The sequence below is a fragment of the Neolamprologus multifasciatus genome, chromosome 6, assembly GCF_963576455.1.
Source record: "Neolamprologus multifasciatus chromosome 6, fNeoMul1.2, whole genome shotgun sequence".
NCBI lineage: Eukaryota > Metazoa > Chordata > Actinopteri > Cichliformes > Cichlidae > Neolamprologus > Neolamprologus multifasciatus.
The window spans coordinates 32,683,235-32,705,170 of record NC_140444.1 but is presented as its reverse complement, the minus strand read 5'-3'; the positions used below and the strand labels follow the sequence as shown (position 1 = coordinate 32,705,170).

General features: G+C 41.3%; 1 protein-coding gene and 1 long non-coding RNA gene across 11 annotated transcripts in view; both read left to right on the top strand.

Annotated features, from left to right (window-relative positions):
- Positions 1-21,936, top strand: part of mgat3b (beta-1,4-mannosyl-glycoprotein 4-beta-N-acetylglucosaminyltransferase b) — a 58,292-nt gene that overhangs the window by 14,559 nt on the left and 21,797 nt on the right. The gene's annotated exons all lie outside the window — the stretch shown is intronic.
- LOC146517425 (uncharacterized) lies at positions 414-20,818 on the top strand. Its single transcript, XR_014874472.1, has 2 exons — positions 414-15,799; positions 15,838-20,818. It is a non-coding gene; the product is annotated as an uncharacterized LOC146517425 (long non-coding RNA).

Genomic DNA, 21,936 nt, shown 5'->3' with positions numbered 1-21,936 from the left:
CGAGCTGCGCTGATAAAAATAACATCTCGCAGCTCAGCAGGTGAAGGGTGGCGCACTGGTGTTCTATGCTGAGAGCTGTGAAGCTATCATGTCAGCTGCACCAGCAGATCACTTTGTGTGTGCGCGTGTGTGTTTTCTTTGGGAGGTGTGCCCTTGAGCAAGCTTTTAACAAGTGTAACTTGTAGGAAGAACTTGTAATTGCATGAAGCAAATTTTCAGTTTGACTTTTGAGTGACAGCAGGCTGAACTGATGAAAGAGATCCTGATGTGTGGCGACACAGTCGGCCTCTGCAGCTGCGTTCGCATCAGGCGATGCTTTGTTATTTATAAGCTGCAGTTTATTGTTGTAGTTTTGCATATACAGCGTGTATATGCAAAATATACATGTATATACCGCTGTATATACATGTATATTTTGCATATACAGCGTGTATATGCAAAATATACATGTATATACCGCTGTATATACATGTATATTTTGCATATACAGCGTGTATATGCAAAATATACATGTATATACCGCTGTATATACGTGTGTGTGTGTGTGTGTGTGTGTGAGATCTAGGCCAGGTCTATCAATTTGTGGAGTTTTTGCTGCATTTGAATACGTTTTACAGCGTTTCCTGTTGATAAAGAGCTGCACGGTGGCCGTTAATGCACACTGACAGGAAATAAATAATGGGCAATAAGCAGCAACGTGACATTTAAATGACGCAGAGGATCCTGTTTTTTCACTGTCTGTTGATGAATCACTAAAAACTTTGTTTTTATAAATACAGGACAATCTGGGCGCTGAGCTGCCAGAACTACTGCTGTAATTTTCTGCATTTGTCATGTAGAAAAAGTGAGATGCGCCGCTGAAATCGCGCCTTTTTTTTTTTCTTCTTTAATGTTATCTTAGGGACTCATTGAGTAGCTAAACATCTTTACAATAACAGAAGGAAGCGTTTTCACTCATCTGACCCACTTAAGATCAAAGTGGGCTGTGTGTGGCCCACGATGTCAAACGAGTTTGCCATCCCTGATGTAGGCCTGTCACGCGGCCTTCTTTCAGTGGTCACTTTTATATTAGTAATTCTTACAGGTTCATTCACAGAAACTCTCCACAGTGACAGAAACAGTCATAATACAAGATTTGTTCTTCTCTCTTTCTGTTTTTTTGTGTGTTTGCATGCCATATTTGCGCTCATGGCAACGAGTATTGTCAGTATCTAATGACGGATCCCCCCCCGTGTGTCTGTTTTAATGTCATTGCAAACTAGAAAAAGAGCTCACTCGCCACGAAAGACACGCGGTGGTTGTTTTGCCTGCCACTGTTAATTTACGCGTGCAGTAAATTTGCTGTGCTGACGAGCAAGTGTTAATGTGGTAACTTTCACGCCTCGTACAGAGAAGGCAGGGTTTCCTGATGCCGATAGGTTTATGAAGACGAGTGCAGGATGGGGACGTTCACACACAGCCTTAGTTTGCTTTAGTTGTCATTTTGCGAACGTTTTTTTTATGTATTGTCAGATGATTTTTGATCACTTGGTTTATCAAATGCTTTGCATTCATTCACACTGATGGCAACATGTTGACAATCTGCTTTACAATTTAGTTGATTATTTGCAAACACTGGATCTTCTCTCTGAGAGTGATTGCAATCAGTCCAAATAAGAATGCAACTGTTTGCAGACAAGTTGCTTCCTAGCAGGTAAAACGAGCCCTCTTGTTATCATTAATAGTGATATTTGGTGTCCCTGTATCGATGCAATGTTACCACACAAAATATCATAATAATATGTTGTATGTATGTACAAAGGTCTCTCTAGCATATATGATTCTTGCTCACCGGTTATGAAAATTTGAAGGCTTGACTTATCAGCCTTCTGAGCTTTGTGTTTACCAAAACCCGACTATTGCTCGCGGTCGTATGTGCGCTTACTCTGCCTTTGTTTGCTTTGGCTTACAGCAGCATTCAGCAGTCTTTGTCTTGTGACATATGCTAGCCTATAAAGATTGCTGTCGGACTCATTTCCGATGCAAATAGTTTTACGAGAAGCTGAAGGTGCTTTCGTCCTGAACAAATCTTCGGATTAATTAAAAAAAACAACTTGTTCTTCTCAAGTGTGTTAATCAATATTGTACCGACAGGCATCTCTCACAGAGTCTGAGATATTATTCATGCTGTATTTTAAAGCTCAGACTTATAATACAGTGCTGGTTCTAGTTAATAAATCCTCCTTCAAACACACACACACACACACACACTCTGTCCCCCAGGCAGGGTCTTTAGGGTGCTTGTTGTGATGATTAAATATGGATTTCTGCTCTGGCAGGTCAAACTTGAGTGCGGCTGGGCTGTATGTGTGGGTGTATGAAGAGCACTCCTCGTACCGCTGCTCCTTGTCACGGATGGTACTGACCATCAAAGGAGCAACATTTCCCTTCTCTTGCTTCCTCTCCCTCTCTCCCCTGTCTGTCCCTTCCCTCACACTGTTTGGTTAGTACTCCCCCGTTCTAAAATAAGGCACTTTCTCCCCTCATGTCCTCACCCCTCCTCTTGCACACAGACACACACGGCAGGCCAAAATAGAAGTTGTCTGTCCCTGAGCATGTATCGCTTCCTTTTTCTTTCATCGCCCCATTTTCTCTCTCACCTACTTCTCGCCCTCTCAGTTTTTCTTGTTTTTATTTTATTTATTTATTTTTTTCCCCTACCCTCTTCCATGCTCTGTCACCTTAGTGTCACCTTACAGCCAGGTCTACGCTGTGGAGACAGGAGACCCACCTAGGTGAGGAAATGGTCCTGACCTGCCCTCAGCCTGGCATGTGTGTTTATTAAGGCTGCAGTGTCGGAATGTACCACTGGCACTCGTTTTATGGGGGTGGGTGTCAGTTGTATGCCAGCTGGAAATGACGCACAGTTCATGCCTGGGTCAGAAATGAATATGGTAAATGGTAAATGGACTGGTTCTTATATAGCGCTTTTCTACTCTGTCCGAGCACTCAAAGCGCTTTATACAGCTAATTCATTCACCCAATCACACAAGCACTTCTAAGCTTAAGTGCTAAGAGTATCTAACATTCATACACATTCACACTCCGATGGATGCATCGGAGAGCAACACGGGGTTAGTATCTTGCCCAAGGATATTTGGCATGCAGACTGGAGCAGCCTGGGATTGAACCACCGACCTTCTGGTTAGTGGCTGATCCGCTCTGCCACCTGAGCTACAGCCACCCCAATGCAGATATGTCTCTGTGTTTTGCCTGTGCTGTGGACCCAGATGGTTTGCATTTGGCTATGCAGAACAAAAAAGAGGAAGTTGAGATAATAAAGTATCGAGTTCTCTGCTGGGTAGCACAGTTTTGGTGGTTTTGCAAAGTAAACGACATCCGTGTATTTAGGTGAAAAACTCACTTTGTGTGCAAACACTGTTTCATCATTTCAGTGACTTGGTGACATAAATTCTTCGAGTGGGTTTCCAATCTTTACGTGTGTCGTTGCGCTGCATAAAACAGGCAGTGTATGCATTCCTACTAGTCCCACTTACCATTTTATATAGAGGAAAATATAGAAAACAAGTTCAGATACGACTTGGAAATGTTTGTTGAGCATGGGCACATGAACAGTAAATTCAACCGAAACATGCCGTAGGTCTGTCAGGGCGAAGCCTCTGACTTTATGCTCCTCATCACTTCTTTTTTCTTTGTAGCTTGCCTTGTCATTATCTACTTTGCAAATTAGCCATTCACTTAACGACTCAGTGATTCAGGAAGTCAGATTTTCATAATATAGAAAGATTACCGAGATGCTGCAACAGACTGAGGTTGAAGAGGTTTTTCTGTGGGTGGCGACACCTGCTATTCAGGCAAAGGCCGCAGCCGCTCTGAAGCGCTTCGGCGCACCTTGACAAATCCTCACAGGGCTGCGATGACGCCACAGTTGTCACATATAACAGTGGATGCAGTGACCACAGATGAGGCTTTAGGCTGGATTTAGGGCTGTTCGATATAACGATATATATCGGATGATGATATGAAAACATCTATCGTTTCATTTTACGCTATCGTTTGTTTCGTGGTGTCGCAAAATAAGCTGTTTACAGCAATATTTTTTCATCGTTTTGATGGTCACTGTAGTGGCTATATTAATTTCTTAAAGTTCTCTCTTTCTCTTATATTTAATATAACCACACTACAGACGGACACGCGACTGTTTTTATGCGTTGTTGTTAGCAACAACGACGGTAAAACCACTGCGTGTCCGCTTGTTTATTAAAATAAACTGAATCATGTGAAAGAGGATGCAGAGTGTTTATGGATGAGAAGTAAAAAAGAGCCGCCAGGTGCTAAAAAATAAACCTTAGACTCAAACGTTAGAACAGGCTTTTCCCCGCAGCACGCCGTGTAATAAATACTCACAAAGAAAACGCCGGCTGTTACAACTTATGTCTAAAAATGTGTCGTTTCATGCATGTTAAAACACTTGACTCCAGCTACACGACCCCAGCTGGAAACACTTCACGCAAGTCGAGCTGCCCGAGATTCACAGAATTTACAGAAAATGTTAAATTTTTGTGATTTATATCGTTGTCGGAACGTCTTACATCGCACAGCTCTAGCTGGACTGGAAACAAACAAGAAACAAACAAGAAAAAAGGCTATTAGAGCCACAGATATGAGATGGAGGAGGGGATTATGATTCATATTCACCAACAAATAAAGCAGTCCGGTGATTCAATGAGATTTGTAAGAAGGACGGTGACGCATGGCTATCGCATCACATCATTCTGGCTGTTGAAAGATGCGTACGTCAATGAGGAGGCTGTCACTGGTAATGTGAGGGAGGTGAGACGTGAACACGAGGGTGGGAGAGGAAGATGAAGGCCAACTCTTTGTCTGCGGATGGACGGCCGGCTGAATGGATGGAGAGAATGAGAGGGAGAGGACAAGCAAAGACATTTTCATCAGGATTATCCTCCAGCCCAGAATCTCATCTGGGAAAGTGGCCCAGTGCTTACTGATCACACAAACGCACACACAGACACACACAGACACAATGCCGCAGGAGGCTGCAAAAACTGGAAAAGCTATACTTCACCTCAGTTTGCCCAGGAAAGCCCCTCTTTAAAGCTGCTTGCTACACGCCCCTCAAGAAATGTTGCTGGATGTTGTGACTTTGTGTGTCTGTGTGTGTGCACAGGTCATTTGTTTGTTATCCTCACTGAATCTCAGTGGATTTCTTCCTACCTGATTTTACTGTTTATTCATTGTGTATCTCCAAACTCCTGCCCACCCTCGGTGCACCGCAGCCAGGAGGAAAGCCTTGATAGCAGCTTGCTGCTTTGTATTCTGTAGCTACATGTGGAAGCTCGAGGCCAGGGGCCTCATTAAAAAGTTCTTAGATCCTGTACTTAAACTTAGTCTTTGGTTAAATCCTGGCAGTGTTCTTACATCCAGTACTGAGCATAAAAAACCCCTCTCATGCATGTCTGAAGAATCACGATTCTGTTGTACTTACTGTGATGTATAGACCAAATGGCCAGATGTATCTTGTACCATTTAGCAGCACAGTCATTATTGCTTTATAAGTGGTAGTGACACTACTAGGGTTTGGTACTGTTCACAATTGAACTGATGCCGTTACCTGGAATTTGGTATTGATACCCAGCGGTACCTTTTCTTTTTTGGTACTCTAAGCATTTTTAATGACTATATTCAAAAATTTGTCTTACAAAGTAAATAATTACTTCTAATTATGTATTTAATAATTAAATACATAATTAAATAACTATGTATTTATAACATTTTCCACATCATGGCACATAGATCAGTGTCTGACAATCTTTGAGAGAACAACTTATCCAGTCACCTAATTAATTACCCGAAAAAGAGAAGCTGTCTATGTTTTAATAAAGTTTCATCCGTGGCTTTAACCGTAGTATTCACCGCTGACAGCTGGTAGTGACAGCAGCAGGGGTACACAGGGGTTTACAGCATTTAGTGGTACCACCCGGTTGAATGTGGCTTATACGTGTGGTCATTTTTGTTGTAACTCTGGTCATTTATGTTACTGCTACTAACAAAATATTGGAACTCACTGGTGAGTCTATTTTGGTAGCATTGATGAAGTCGTACAACTGAAACATGCTCGTTTTGTTTTTTGATAAACTTAAAATTCCTTATCACTCAGTTTCCTTTGGTTTTACCAATACTTTCCACCCTGTAAAGATCTTAAAATTCAGAATTGAAAGCCCATTTCACCCTTTACTGTTAAATTTCCCTGTGTTGCTCATAGTTGATGTAATTTAGCCGCTGAGCTAGCTAGCTAATGTTAGCTAGCTATGCAGTCTGAACTTCACTGACATTAGCAGTTCACCATAAACTCGAGCTTCATTTTTTTTATTCATTTATCATTAATTTCAGCATAAACATACTCTGAAAGTTTTATTATAACCTTGTGTAGCAATTTTTTTCTTTTATTTATTTTTCTGAAGGTAATTGGCTGTATAGTAGTCGGTATGAGTTTCACTACTGTTAGCTAAAGGTTTCTGTGGTTTTAATGGGAACAAAATCTTTTCTGTTAACATTTTTAATCCACTTCTAGGAAATGTATTTTCTCCCCCCGTACACCCAGGCAGCTTCTAAAGCTGCTCTTGGTTTGTGTATTTCACTTTTTGGGGTTTTCTTATAAACATTGTTGCTGCTCTACACCTGCTGAGAGTTTTCTCGACACTATTTTTAAAAGTAGCATTACGCCTTGTGTTCAAATGCACACATGTTACGGAGACTGAGGTTAGTTAACTAAAATTAAAAAGTAATTTGACAAAATTTGCCTTATGATATTGCATTACCATTTTAAACCATGTTCTAGCGAGACACTTAAATGAATTCAAAAAGGTGTATTAAGAAACTGTTCTTCATAGCAGATCCCCAAATTGCATTTAATTTTGGAGTAATTTATAAAACCATAAACTCTGCTGTTTGCTTCCCATTTAGCTGTTTGCTTCCTCCCTAAAGAAAAGTAAAGCTAAAAACTGGACACTAAGTATTCACAGTTGACTCCTGCCCTTCTGAAACAGTCACTTTGGTAAATTATCAGCCAATATTTGAGCTGCACTATAAAGGCTGCTCCAGATATTTATATCCATACAAATATTCATACATTTAATTTGAAATGTAATGTTTTTTTAAAGTAAGCTTTGGTCTTGACCAGGACTGTTTTTTGTATTTTGGACCAAAATTCAAAACTCTTTAATATAAAACGATTTGGCGTCCATATGTTCAAAATTGGGAAATTTGACAGCGCGGACAATCTCAGTGTGACATAATCTTCTGGGAATCCCAACACAGAGGATACGAGAGAAAACCTTAACAATGGTACATATTATGCGTGCATAAATAGAGCTTAAATACATTGTGAATAAACTGTTTTATGACCTTATTTTTTGGCTTATGTCAGCTATGACCTTTGCAGAAGAGCTTTGTCCTGCGATTGTGACATTCTTAACTTAATTTCCTAAGAAATGCAAAAAGAGGAAATGCAGCAAAGTCAGATTAAGTGACATGTACAGCACCAGTCTTACAGTTATGCTAAAAAGTGTACTGATTAAACTTTAAACTTTTTTTTTGTCCCCTTGGATTTTATACAGTGCGATGCACGTTTCCAGCGAAACAGCAACCCCCGCGCAACAATCCTGCGCGTCCTGTTTCCTTTTTTAAGTTATTATTTTTTTATAATGCTTCTTAATGCTTACCACACAAAGTGCAGTAAAGGTTGCGCAAACTGACACCACTCCCATTTGCACTGCATTTCACATACCTACAAAGCTGAACTGGGTGTCACAGGACCACAACTTTTATCTATCAGCAGCTAAGGGAGGACAGATTGTGCAGAAAGGTTGTGCAAGAGACCCAGTGTGTTCGGGGGTTTGCGTGTCCAGGTCGCACACCATGCCTTATGATAAAATATCTATTTTTAAGTTAGGCAAATTTTTAAGCAAATGCTTGTTCTGATCTTCATCGGTTAAATTGAGTTTCAGCCTCTGTGTGACATGTCTGAATGTGCACTTCAACCTATGGTTACGTGATTGTATGTGCAATAGTTTTGTTGTGGAATATATATATTCATATACCATGTTGCATGCTGCATGTTGTCAGTGGATATTCACTTTTATTTTTTTTCAGTTATTTTAGGATCGTTAAGCTGCACAGAGATTATGTTAGAAAAATCTTACATGTACTGATGAAGTCGCATTACTTTTTTTTATTGGATCTGGTTACATTGATGTAATTTAAATTCAAAGATGGCTTTTTAAGTATTCTGTGTATGTGTTTGTGGCTGTTCGGACACACACTGTCCCTCCCCACCAGCAGCTGTGACAAAGCACTATTTCAGAGACAGGAGGTGGTTCCAGAGTTGAATGGGCTTTATTGTCTTGGAGTCAAGTCTCTCTCTCACTCACACACTCTCTCACACACACACACACACACACACACACACACACACACAAAGCGTCTGCCTATGTCTAAGATTCTTCATATGACACTTGACACATGAGCACAACGTGGAATGCCGTCAGTTTTCTTGGTGTCCTGGTGGAAGTCTGTTGTTTTGACAGTAGTTTAGCATCAAGAGCAAGAGTTGGAGACAAGGACTCATTTTTACTTGTGTTTCTATTTCTGGAGGAAAAATAAATCATGCACAGGAAAAATGCGCTTTGGTTTCTTAGAGCCATTTAGCTAAACTTGATCTATCTGTGAGTCTACTGAGGAAATCTGACCGAGATTTCACCTCCTTCTCAATGCTCTCCTTTTTTTTTTTTTTTCTTCCTTTCTGCTTCACCTCACATACATGGTAGACATCTGACCTTCCCTGAGCCTCGTTCTGCTGGAGGTGTCTTCCTGGTTAAAGGGAATTCTTCCTTCTTGCTTTTTACCCAGGTGTTCGATCATAGAGAATCATCTGATTGTCGGGGTTTCTCTCCAGTATTGGAGGGTCTTTATAGCACCTCGAGGCAACTGTTGTGCTTTATAAATAAAGCCTCATTCAGAGTGACCTTAGTGTATCTATGGTCCTTATCTCCTCCTAGATTACTGGACCAGTCTTCATAAAACCTTGCATAAAGCTTTCATGGTAACATCTATATGACAGGATCACAGTTGCGTTACCTGCATTGCCTTTCAGTTTGTCTCAGGCTTGTTAGCATGTGTGTCTATTTGAAAAACATTAAAAAATATAATTAAGATACAGATTTTACCAGCGACTGATTGGCTTCATGTGTAGCTGGTAATGTAAACTGCCACTGTTTCTGTCCAGATGAGACCTGAGCTTCTAACTTTAAGAGAACTGTAACACTTTTTAGTTACAAAAAATAGTTTTATCCCAATAAATTAAGACTGTCTGTTATAACATGTACAATTCTATGCTGGCAGCTCCACATAAGTGGCTAACCTGATAGTAAAGTGTCCCAGGCTTATCAGTGCTGATATTAGAATTTAACTTGAAGCTAAAGGGCTGACTGTATTACCCAATAATGATCTCTCAGCTTGTTGACCTCCTACCTTGTTAAACAGAGGTGTAACTAATAGCAGTTGCAATATTTGACAAAGGACACTTGTTTTGTTTTATTGCAGGTATAAAAAGCCTGAATCTTGTTTGAAGTACAGTCAATGTTCTACACACATGATAATGTTCAACCGACAAAGTTTTCTTATCATAAATTAAAACAAGAAGTCAGCACTCGTCTCATTTGGAAGTGACGAATTCTGATGAGGAAGTTGAGCATCTGGAAGTTTTGAAGGTTAAAAATGGTATAAATGTGTTCCAAGGAACCGATTCCTTCCTAGTTTTTGTTGTTTTCATTTCAAACTAGTAAAATAACATCACACATATCGACTCATTTGTCACAATCTCCTTTACATAAGATTTGTCAAACAAATCTAGTCAAACTAATGCTGCGCCTCACTGCTTACTTAGATGACACAAAGGAAAACCGCATGACCTCTGATTGATATAGATATGCTGTACTTGACGTAGATATAAATGAAACGCTCTTTGTAGCGCTGTTTGAGCATTCTCCTTTAGAAAAGTGAATAAAGATTATATCAGTAATAAAAGCGACTGATTGGTTTCACGTGTAGCTGGTAATATAAACGTCCATCCTTTCTGAAAAGAATCGTCCGATTTAATACTGGCTGTTCCAAATAAATGTCTAATCTGATGGTAAAATTGATATTTATTAGTATCTGAGAATCTTTTTTTTTTTTTTTTTTTTAAACAACCTTAATTTTGAATGTGTTATTGAACTGCTGATGGCTGTGAGCAGGAGACATGGCGATATTATGGATCTACGCCGATGGCAAAAAGAGTTAATAGAGGTGTGATGGAAAAAGTACACTGAGGTTGGGGGCACCAGCACACACACACACTCTTAAGCGGACACATGCTTTTAGATGTGTAGTTTTTCATACTCACATATGCTCTGACACATCTATATTCGTGTCATGCAGAAATGCGACCTCTTTTTGCTGTCGTTCTTCTCTGATACTGTGAAGCACAATCTGTGGGTTTGTGACCCACACGGAAACAACAATATAAATTAGCTTGCAAAACATAAAGCTGCACACAGGTGGTAGAAGTGGTGGTAAATAACTGCATGTGTGCAATCATGCTGTGCACAGTTCGCTTAAGAAAATATCTGCTTTTTCTGGTGTTGTACACATGCAACCTGCACGAGATGGCTCTGAGCTGGGGTGAAACGGGTGGAAGCTTCCTCTTCAACAAAGGACTCACTACCCGTTTCCCAGTAACACTCACTTTCATGATGTCTTTGCTCTTTATCTGAATATCTAAAAAGAGGCTTCCCAGTACGGAATACCTGAAACACAAAAACTAGGAATAACAGCAGCCGTTCACATCTCTGACATCAACCATCACATCTCAACGAAGCTCGCTGAACTTCTTGCAGAGGCTTTTGCTAACATGCAAAGCATTGATTCTTAGTTTCAAGATTACCGCAGTCATTAGCAGATGCTTACTGAGCTGTTTATTCCACTGAGACTCCGCTATGAAGGATCTTGCTCTGTGGTCGCCTGGTTCAAGCCAACCCGCTCGACTTAATCACACCAGAAACATACAGGCTTCTTTTTTTGATAAGGATTGCTCGTGACCTGTGAGGACGTTTGGCATATTAAATTGAGAAGCGTGTTTGTTCTCCGATCACAGGGCCGCGCGTCTGATCAGGAACTTGTTGTGACACATATATTCAAAATTTCCTTTCTCATCTTATTTCCTGTCACAAGCTGCTTCCCCTTTTTTGTTTGTCCTTTTCTCTGACTGAGGTACAGCTTGTGCTGACTCTGCAGGTCGTCATTATCAAGCTGCCATCACTGTTTTTTTGTGTGTGTGTGTGGGGGGGGGGGGGGGGGGGGGGTTTGTTTGTTTGTTTTTTATGTCAGTGCAGGATTGTATTTTTCATTAATCAGCAAATGTTTTTCATGCATCTGCACTGGGCTGTTGAGCTCTTTAATACACACTCATGCTTTCAGATTACCTCCGAATGTGTTTTAGCATTGTGTTGCTGAAGTAAGCAAGCACTTCCCTGACGAACATTTCCCGATAATAGGATATGTTGGATTAAAAGCTGGAGTGATCATCGCACAACTTTCGCTCCCCAACTCCTGTTCCGCAGTAATACATCTCTTGCATTAAAACGTGCATGTACTCTTCTGTTTGAATAATGGTCCTTTGACTGATATAGTTGGAAGCCAACATTGACTGATATTAGCTATTTGCTATCAGCATTGGCAAAAAATATCACATGGGAGAAACGCCTTTCAGCCTGGTCGTGTGTTGATGATGTTTGCCTACCAGAGGAAACTACTCTCCTCCTTGTTGGCAACACATTTAGAAAGCTGAATGTTGACCTCAGTCTGAAGCTTTAGGTCAATCGGACTCGAGTTTTAAGCATAAAATAAAAGATTGTACTGAGATGCCTTATGACAGAGGATGTATTGAAAACATACTTTTAAACCGTTCTTGCTATTGCTGCTTATCTATGAGCAATTTGACTTGATAAGAAACAGGAACTGTTTGTGTATTCAAAGTGATGTGTGTTACATTTGAATGTCCATAATTTGCTCTTAAAGACTCATTGACTGGGCATGAAGTTGGAGAAAAGCCCCCTGACTGTTATGTACCCCTCACTGTTTCAGGCACATAATGCTGCATTTATCCGAAAAGAGAGAGGCTGGCTGTGTGTATAAACGATCCAATTTATCTATCGGAGCATACAGCTGTGTGTGTGTGTGTGTGTCTGTGTGTGTGTGTTCAGACCGAATTGCAATCCAACCAGATGGACTGTCTCGCCATTGTCAGCTTAATTCAAGAATTTGTTGTCGCGTTGTCAGTTCAAAACTTTCTTTGTGCCTTAACGGGAAACTTCATTTGCAGCGAATCACTGAACACAATGCACACTCACTCAATAACATATACATGAATGCGACACATTAAAATGAACAATGGAGGTGAGTTGACCTTCGTCAAAGCAAGAGTTGCCATATGCAGAAAACTCATCACGTTAAGAATGCACTCATTTCACCTCACTGAATCAGGTTTTGTCTCCTACATTGTCCCCCTCCTACTCGCACTAATTAATCTCATTAAAGAAGTCCACCCACCCCTCTTACTTCGCTCTTCACATACGAGTCCTTTCTGCCACGAACCTTTTTTAAGGTTAAAGGAATGTTGTTTTCCTTCTTGGTTGCTGGGGAGCACAAGCTTTTCCTTCTGCATTTAATACAGCCGGTTGATTGAAACAGAAGTGATCCAGGAAATGAACCTTATTCTTCTCCTCGTGCCAGAAAATGTAAAATGTAAGCAATGCAAAGGAGCAGGAAATTGAATGAGCAGTGAAGTGGAGGGCTGCTGGTGTGTTTCAGAGGTGAAACTTTGCAGCACACTGTTGTCAGCAAGCATAAGTCACAAGCTTTGGTTTGTGAACTGTTGTCAGCGTATAGAGTTTAGTGGGCTGCGAGTACGTCGACTAAAGAAGGTAATTCAACTTCTCTGATGGTTTTATTTGAATGATTTATGTATTTCCCTTCATCATACAGTGGGTTTCCAACTGGGGTAGCTGTAGAGGTTCCCATATCAGCGAGGCTCTAGACTGGCTTTAACTCCAAGTGAGGCTCAGTTTGTGAAACCTCCGGGCATAAATGGTCAGATGGGACGCAGATGGCAAACAAAAAAGAACGGGGAGCAACAAATGTTATTATTAAACTAAGAATAGAGTCAGAAGCAGGTGTTTGGTTTTGGGAACAGGTAGCTCGAGCTGATGGATGGTTTAGAAAACGCAAATCCCAGAGGACAGTCATCCAGGGTTTAATCAGATTTGGCTGCTTATCCCAGCCCAGCAAATGTACTGAAAAATGATATCTGGTGATGTCACTATAGAAACATCCAGTCCATCCACGGAGAGAGCTGAGAGAAAAAATCTATTTTGTTCATGGTCACCCGTCGGAGAATGCTTCTTTTAAAGGTAAAGTTGGATATTGTACTTGTAGATATACGCAGAATAGTGTTTAATTATATAATTATATATGTTCCAACAAGCTGATACATTCTAATTAAATTAGAAGTGGGTTTGGGGATTTCCGGAAGCCGCCGTGTTCACCCACTGCGTTTGTATACAGTTCTGGGAATGGCATCTCCCTTCTCACTAACTGCATTTTACATATGTGGCTAGAGACCACCCACACATGTAGTACGTCAAAGTGGAGGAGAAAAGGAGTCATGGGTGCTCACGTGCTGTGGAGAGACATCGAAATTCATGCCTGAACCTCCAGTTTCAAGATGTGAAAGATCAAGTTGAGGTTTTATCGTCTACTGGCTTAACTGTATGCCAGCTGCCGTTAGGCTCGAGCGTTGTAAAAACCAAACTTTCTGCTGAGCAAAACTACTAATTCTCAGTTTTCAATTTCAGTGGCTTTTATGTATGCAAAACGGCACACATGCAATTATACAACAGCTCAATTTGCAGGAACTTGGACTTCATTTGTTTATCAGACGAGCGCAGTGCATCTGTGCCTAAATATACTTCAGGTGAGTTCTCTGCCGGTCAGTCGAGTATCTCTAATTTATGCTCTCAGCGCTGCCTGCAGCATCCATCCCAAAGCAGCTACGCCTTCACAGCATCTAGTCTGATGGTTACTTAAGAAAATGACCAAATTTCCAGTGTTATTTTTGTCTGCTTTAGTTGCCTGTGTGTGCGTGCGTGATTACATGTTCTCCCATCTTAGTAGGGGTAAGGCGCCACTGCCTGTATCATTAACAGGTTGTCTTGCAGAGTCTAATGAGCTGCCAGTCACCTCTCCCTCCTTTCACTTTTCTCTCCAGAGGCAGGTGGAGAAGCCTGATGGAGCGTTTGCTTATTTGCTAATTTTATTTTATTTTTTTAATTTGTCTCCCGTCACTCAGGGTTGTACCCAAGTGACATTCTGCGTCTATCAACGAGGGGCTATATTTACCTCAACAGAAAGGGCTTTCAGATCTTATTAGTGGCAGGTCATCACTTCTGGATTGTGGTGGCTTGTGGGCATAAATTGCACATGTTTGTTTTATTCTCTCTCAGTAATTTGTCATTAAAAATATAGCACCCAACGTGTGTTGCCAGGATTGGCTGGATATATCATTTGCCTATGTTCTTGCTTCTGCATGCAATCTATGCAAAGCTGATGTTTCACAGTGGAGTTAGGAACAGTGTTGGTCAAGTTACTTGAAAAAAGTAATCAGTAACTAATTACTGATTACTTCCACAAAAAGTAATCCAGTTACTTTACTGATTACTTATTTTCAAAAGTAATTAGTTACTTAGTTACTTTTTAAAAACACGATTTACAACCTGAATAGGTGATAAAGCGATAGATCTTTCAGCCCAATTCTACTTTTTCTACATAATCATCATACAAAATGTAATCAAATGGAAAAGTCTCTTTTTAAAACTTGTTTTATTAGTTTTAATCTTTTAACTTTATGCATCAAGCAAAAATTTAATTATATGCAACATTCTGATTGGAAGAAATTTGTTTAATATTTAAACCTATTTTCTGCACATTCTAGCACATAAAATATTTTTTTGTGTTTACACTCAGTCTTTCAAATAGATGCAAGTAAAACACAGCAGAAAATAAATAAAGTCAAAGACTAGCGGTCCTGTAGCTCTATTTTCACCTGTAAAGCAGGAGTAGGGTAGGCGGAGGTTTACCCTGGTGCAGGTGTGCCGCAGCGGTCAGTGGAAGAATCCGCGAGTTTCTCTGTGAGTTTCCCATTACGTCGTTGCGCACTTGGTGCTTGCTCGGAAGTTTAGGGGTTTTTTCACTGTAAAAAGAAGTTTTCTTCCCACGCACAACGGACACTAATGTTTTTGTCACTTTTTATGGAATCAAACTTAAAGTACGGTCAGTACTTCCACGCTTTAAACGCTGCACGCTCATACTCTCTCCCGCACTCGATATGTTATCCGTTGTTGATCTGCACACAGCTGTTGTCACAAACGTTGCACTCGCTTACGTCACTGTCATGAGACATTCTCGCAAAAAAACCAGTGTTTTTGTAATGCAGTAACGCAACGTTCCTATGGGAAAGTAACGGTAATCTAACAGTCTAAACAGTTTTTGCAATAGTAATCCCTTACTTTACTCGTTACTTGAAAAAAGTAATCGGATTACAGCAACGGGTTACAGGAACACAAAACCCCCCAAACAAAACATTTTTTATGTTGCTCCAGCAAACACACGCACACTTACAATTTATGTCACAGTTTCACGAGGTTAAAGTCCTTGCGAGACCAGACTTACATGGGTTTGTGAAACTGTCGGTCCTCCTTCACAGGGAATGCTTGAGAGAAGTGAGTTTCATCTTCCCTCTTCTAATGCAATCACTCCATTAAAGCAGGAAAAAAGCAGAGAGCGAGTGAGATCATTTGCATTTCAAAATAAAATGTTCCACTTGCCTTCAATCAAGCAAAGCAAGGCAGAAGCCTTAAGTGGTTCATCAAACCCCTGACAGCCATCTGCTCCAGTTTGCTTTTGTAGAATGAGCCAAAAAAGAAGCAGCAGCCAAGTAGATGTAGAGCTAGTGTTTGTTTTTAATGTGTATGTCCATATATACGACAGGGCTTCGCTTTTTGTTTTGTATATATGTGCTTGTGGGAATGTTGCCATCTCTGCAATGATTCCCCCCTCTCGAGTTCCTTACTAGTCAGCTTTTGGCTACATCGCTGTTGTGACGTTATCCCAGAATGATCTCATCCTCTGGTCAGACGTGTTCCAAACTCCACCTTCTTGGACTGCAGCAAGCCTACAGCAGGTAGAGAAGTCATTCAGGGGCCGGAGAGCAGAACAAAGAGTTGGGGACCGTCCGCAGGGTAAGGGACTCACTTGAGAGGCGCTGGTAGGATCTAAATGTGTGGGAAACACTGAGAATAGATGCTCATTCAACACTGTGATGTTTGAAGAATTTAGTTTCTCCAAATGAAGATGTCACAAACGGTGAAAGGGCGGAGACAAACTAGGGGAATTTTAAAAGGTCAGCACCGGTCTTTATGTGGACAATAGTTTAAAGAAGGAAAGCTGTGAAACCTCCATCTGCCGACAGAATAAAACTCTCTAGATGAACTCGATTTCGTTGCCTAGGTGTGATGAGGCCCGAGTCACATGCCGAAATGTTAGTTGACATATTTCGATAAAGATGTGTAAAACAAAGTTATTTCCCTTCGTCATGGCGCTCCGGAGTGCAAACTCGAACCAGGTGACCTGGCTGTTTCCACTGAACTCATGCACAACAGCGGTATTCATACCTTCATCTTGTGACTTGACCAGATTTTTGTCTTAATAAGTCATTTCCAGGTTCGTGTAGAGGTATAGAGTGAAAATGAAAATGTAGCAGGAACTCTTTATGAATTTGGAGCTAATCTGACACATCGTCATGATCTGCTGCTACTTGATGACTGAACCAGTCATAATTTCCTTCCTTGCACTATATTATTATCATTTGCACATTACCTATTAATAAAATGTGTTCCAGGAGCACTCGCACCTTGGAGTTCATTGTTGTGTTGTCTGGTGATTTGTCAGGGTAACAATAATGAAAAATGTGCCATGTTGAGCTGATGTGCTGAATGGCTTCGCAGGGAGCTCTGAGGATTTAGCTGCTGATGTGCTTTGCAAATTTTTTTTTTCTCTCTCTCTTTCGCCCCGGGCCGCCATGGGAAGCAGAAACTAGTGGAGTCAGACTTTATGTTTAAAGGCCTGAAGCAGAGCTGAAAGAGGAAGACTGAGAGGTGGTAGAGGATGGAAGGAAGGAGAAGGACAATGAGGTATCAGCTGGGGGGACTTTAAAAATGTTCATAGTAGTTGGTATTTGTGTGTGCGCGCTCATGTCTGTGAAGAGTAGCATGAGCGCTAGCAGGCGAAGGAGCACGGCACGAACACACATCCAGCTGACAAGAAGCTCAGGTTGTCTGACATTTTCCTGCCCCCCACCACACACACACACACACACACACACCGTTTTCTTTTTCCTCTACATTCCTGACCTTTCCAGTTGGTGCTTTTGGGCTGACGAAAGGGAAGAAGGGGTCGGCAGAGATAAGAGCACTTCAGATGCAAGTCGGTTTGCTCCTCTTGCCAGATGGTCAAGGTGGACACTGGCAGGGAAACATGAGCCAGATGTAGAGCTAAAAGGATTGAATGGATGCTTGTCCTTACGTTTGCTGCTACAGGAAAATTAGGGGGAAAAAAGAGGCATCAAGAAAGAACATGCTTTTTTTTTTTTTTATATGACAGCACGACATGAGAAATATCAGTGGGTAAATAATGAAGAGCTCATATTCTAATCGAAGCCACTGGTTTCACTGGCTGATAAAAGCTCATTTGTTTTTCTCTTCTGCTCTCGGTGCCATTGCAGCGAGATATCTGCCCTTACCAATAATATTCCAATGAACCATTTCGGATTGTGGTACTAGCATTTCCATGTGGATATTATCTCTACACTTGTCCGCATACATAAATATTGTAAAAACTTTGCTCTAGTCAGATCGACCAAATGACAGACTATATAACAGCACCGAGGTTGGGGGGGGCTGATGGGGTATTATCGTTGCAACACCTAAGTTTGCAAACGTGATAACGTGAAAACAAGGTGACGTAGGAGCTTCACATTGGCTCAACTATTAAAGATCTTGGACCAGGTCCAATCTCGGTGACCTTGACCTCGAGGTCAGAGTACATTTTCTGAAAATCTTGTGAAAGTGATAACTAGAGAACCAGGCGCTGTGGGATTTTGAAATTGATACCATAGCTATGCCTACTTAGCAGGCTGAGGGGTCGCACTGGCAGTCCTCCAGTAATTTTCAGGGCAGGTGACCAGCTCCTTACACACAGAGTTGCCATCCAGTATGTGCGAAACACTTAACTGTTGCTCTGGAGGGTTGGAGCCCGCGCACTTCTTATTCAGGTGAAATCAAATCACCAAAATCCGCTAAAAGAAGAAACTGATGCACCTCAGAGGCCTCGTCGAATGTGACGCTTCTATGGCAACACCGCTGGAGGCGGATCTGAGGTGTCATCATAAGTGTGGCTCTTGAGTTGCACCGGTGTCTTGCACGGTCTTTTCTCTTGTTTCACAAGCTTTTCTCGTGGTTAGCTGTGTTTTCTTTTCTTTTTCCCCTCTTTCTGTTTCCCAGCTCACAGAATGGCAACATGTCAGCAGTATTTTGCAAATGTAAGTACAGTGGCAATAGGTGGGATGTCCATTGTCACTATTCATGAATCAGGAAGTTTCTGGAAGTGGAAATAGATCAGAGGTCAGTGCTTTTTTCTTCAGAAATCTGCCCAACCTTTTAGAGCCACTGTTGAATCTGCATAATTAGGAACAGAGCACAGCGCTCGTGGTGCTGTTGGAAGTATCACAAAAGCCTCGAGCTGGTTCCCTGGCTGTTTTCTTTAAAACGATCCTTTTCATTCTTGGATGGTTCACGGAGAGGTTAAAGCGGGACTTTAATCCACAGGGCGGTCATGGATCAGGGAAAAGGCAGTGGAACTCGGTTTTAAGAACTCGTATATGTTGGCTGACATTTTTACTGTGGTGTAGTGCTTCTTCCAGACTCTGCTTCCCTGTGCGGTTCCTAAAATTAACTGCCTAAATGTCAAGCCTGAATATGAAAGAGGGTGTGGCGTTAAGAACGGTGTGTTGGCGAGATAACTGCAACGGACAAAGAGCCGAAGTCTCTTTTAACCAACTCGTGCTCGCTAGTGCAGGAAAGCGGTGTGTGGGTTTTCCTCCTGCCGCGATGATATGTGGTCAACTTTCCAAATACACACACGGAACCCAGAAGCTTTGAATTCCCACCGTGCACGGCACACTTCCTGAACTGTGCCTGTAACAGATAAGTGAGCTGCGGAGTGCACAGACAGGCCTTGTGATTGCAGTTGGCACTGGTCTTGCTACAAGTCTGCACAATGCTACGGTCGCCCAAATTGTGCCAAACTCGATCGGACACTTGCTCTCTCACATGTGCGACAGCAACTGCTGATCAATCTGTCACTCTGCTTGAAAACTGTGCCTGAGACTGGAAAAAGAACCGTGGTAAGGGTGAGAGACAGGAAACAAAGGTTTTTTCTTATTTTTACACCAGGGTTGCGCAAGGTGAGGCGTCTGGTTATGGTATGAGTCAACAAATGGTTTAAGCTGGCAGGCTTACACTCTCACATGTATCGACAGTTTCATATAAGTATGGGGGGATGACTGCGCTTTAAAGCAATTTAAAGCTCATGTCAACTTTTACAAGCAACTTTTTCAAAGCTGCGTATGACAAATGAAAAGCTTTCAAAGAAATCTGGGGCTTTTAATTACAGGTGCCCAGCCGAAGAAGAGAGGGACATTTGTTGTTGTTGTTGTAGTAAGAAAAGTCTCAAATGACCAACTGAGTCGAATCTGGGGGAAAAAAATCCTGATGAGGATTTCATTTGGTTTTAAAATGTTGCCAGCTGTTCTCCGCTGTGACAGAGCTGTGTCTGTGCAGCACTCTGACAACCATTAGCTGGAAAATTGCTCTGAATGTAAACAAGTCCAGATTTCCAGCTTTGTATTGGCTCCAGCAACAGTTTAGTCACTGTTTGTGTGCAGAGTTGTGCTTTATCCAGCAGTGAAGATGAGCCAGTATATGTCCAGTGTGGTGTTTAAAGTGACATTTAGACTTAAACTACAGTCCTTTCCTACAAACTGCTAATATCAGAATCTATTTTGCACTCGTCTTAGTTGACTCATTTTTTCCGCTATTTGTTTCTCTCTTTGTATTTGACCATTTATTGTTGTGCTTATATCACCGGACTTTTGTGGAGATGGATGAGTTTATATTTTCAAAGCACCAACCTCCCACCCTTCATGTGCTCAGGCCTACGTTATAGATGTGGACAGTGCTAATAGCTAAAATACACTTTCACTATGCCGATACTCGAGCAACATATTAATCACCTTTGAAACCACCTTTGATTATCTGCAGGATTTATGTTGCCAGCAAGGAATTTACTGGCAACATAGAAACAGTTTGGCATATAGACTTTACAGTAAAGTATTGCCAACTGTTGGTTTGCAGTTATACTCATTTCTTACTGTAAAGTGTGTATGTGTGGCCATCACAGCACTTATATATACATTAACTTTCTTTTTTCCTGGGGAGTGACAGTATTCCACTCAACTTATTAGCAACTAGCTGATCTATGGGTATTGGTGTATATATAATGGCTAATACATGGAAAATTAAGAGAAAACCCACCCTTGAGCCATGTTAGGCATACCGGCAAGAGTGTTTGAATTCCCACAAACACAAAAACAGCTGATTAAAGAGCAATCAGAAAGAGGATAAACAAGGAAGCCTAACAAATGATGGCAAATCTGTTTATTTTCCTTGTTCCTAATTTTAAATAATCAGAGATTGCCACTGTATCAGTTTTTAAAATCCTATATTGGTCACGCTCTTGAATTCAGAAATAACAGTGCGTTAAAACCATAAAATCATCCATTTGTTTCTGTGCACTGTAACTTTAGGTCCTACTTACTTGACACGTTCAGGTTTCAGCCAAAGTTAAGATATTTTGAAATGGTTTCATTTATTGTTCTTTAATCTTTGAGCCACTTTGTAAAATGTGTTGCATTTTTTTGTTTTTCTGTAACATTTCTGCCTGTGTGCTAATCACTCACTCGTTGGCTTTTTAGTTGATGAAGGTTAGGAGGAGGCTGTGGGAGCAGATGCTCCTCCTGTTTATCCCAGACAAACTAAATCTCTTATGTACTTTATAACACAAGACCGACATCCACCAAAGCACTTAAATGAAGAATTTGTGAGTCTGACAGGAAGTCACATCTTATCTATAACCCGTGTCACGCTGCACATCTCACCTTTTTTTTTACACCCTCCTGCGTCCACCCTTTTCAGGAAATGCTCACGAAGGTTTTAAGTACGTCTGAAGGCACGCGAGGGACCGGTACAGATGCCAAGTGCTTTTCTTTTTTTCTTTTTCTTTTTAAAGACTTTTTCACTTCTTGTGCTTTTGAACTGAGCCTGATAGAGCGTAAGGACTGATAGCAGCTTTCTACTTTTTCGTTTCCACACAGCTGACAGTGATCACCTGATCCTCTCTTTCATCTTTGTGGGCATCTCACTTCCTCCCCCCCCCCCCCCCCCCCATCTCTTTCTTGCTCCGTTTTTCTCATGCACCAGTCTACCTCCTTCCTTCCCTCACCGTCTGCTCCTCCGTCACTCGCTGTGTTTACACATATTTTAATAATTTGATTAGAACCAACGGGGTAATATTGCAACTGTCAGATAAACCCCTTAAGAGTTATCTTACTCGCATTAAGGTTGTAATCGCAGAAGCAGAACTCGATTA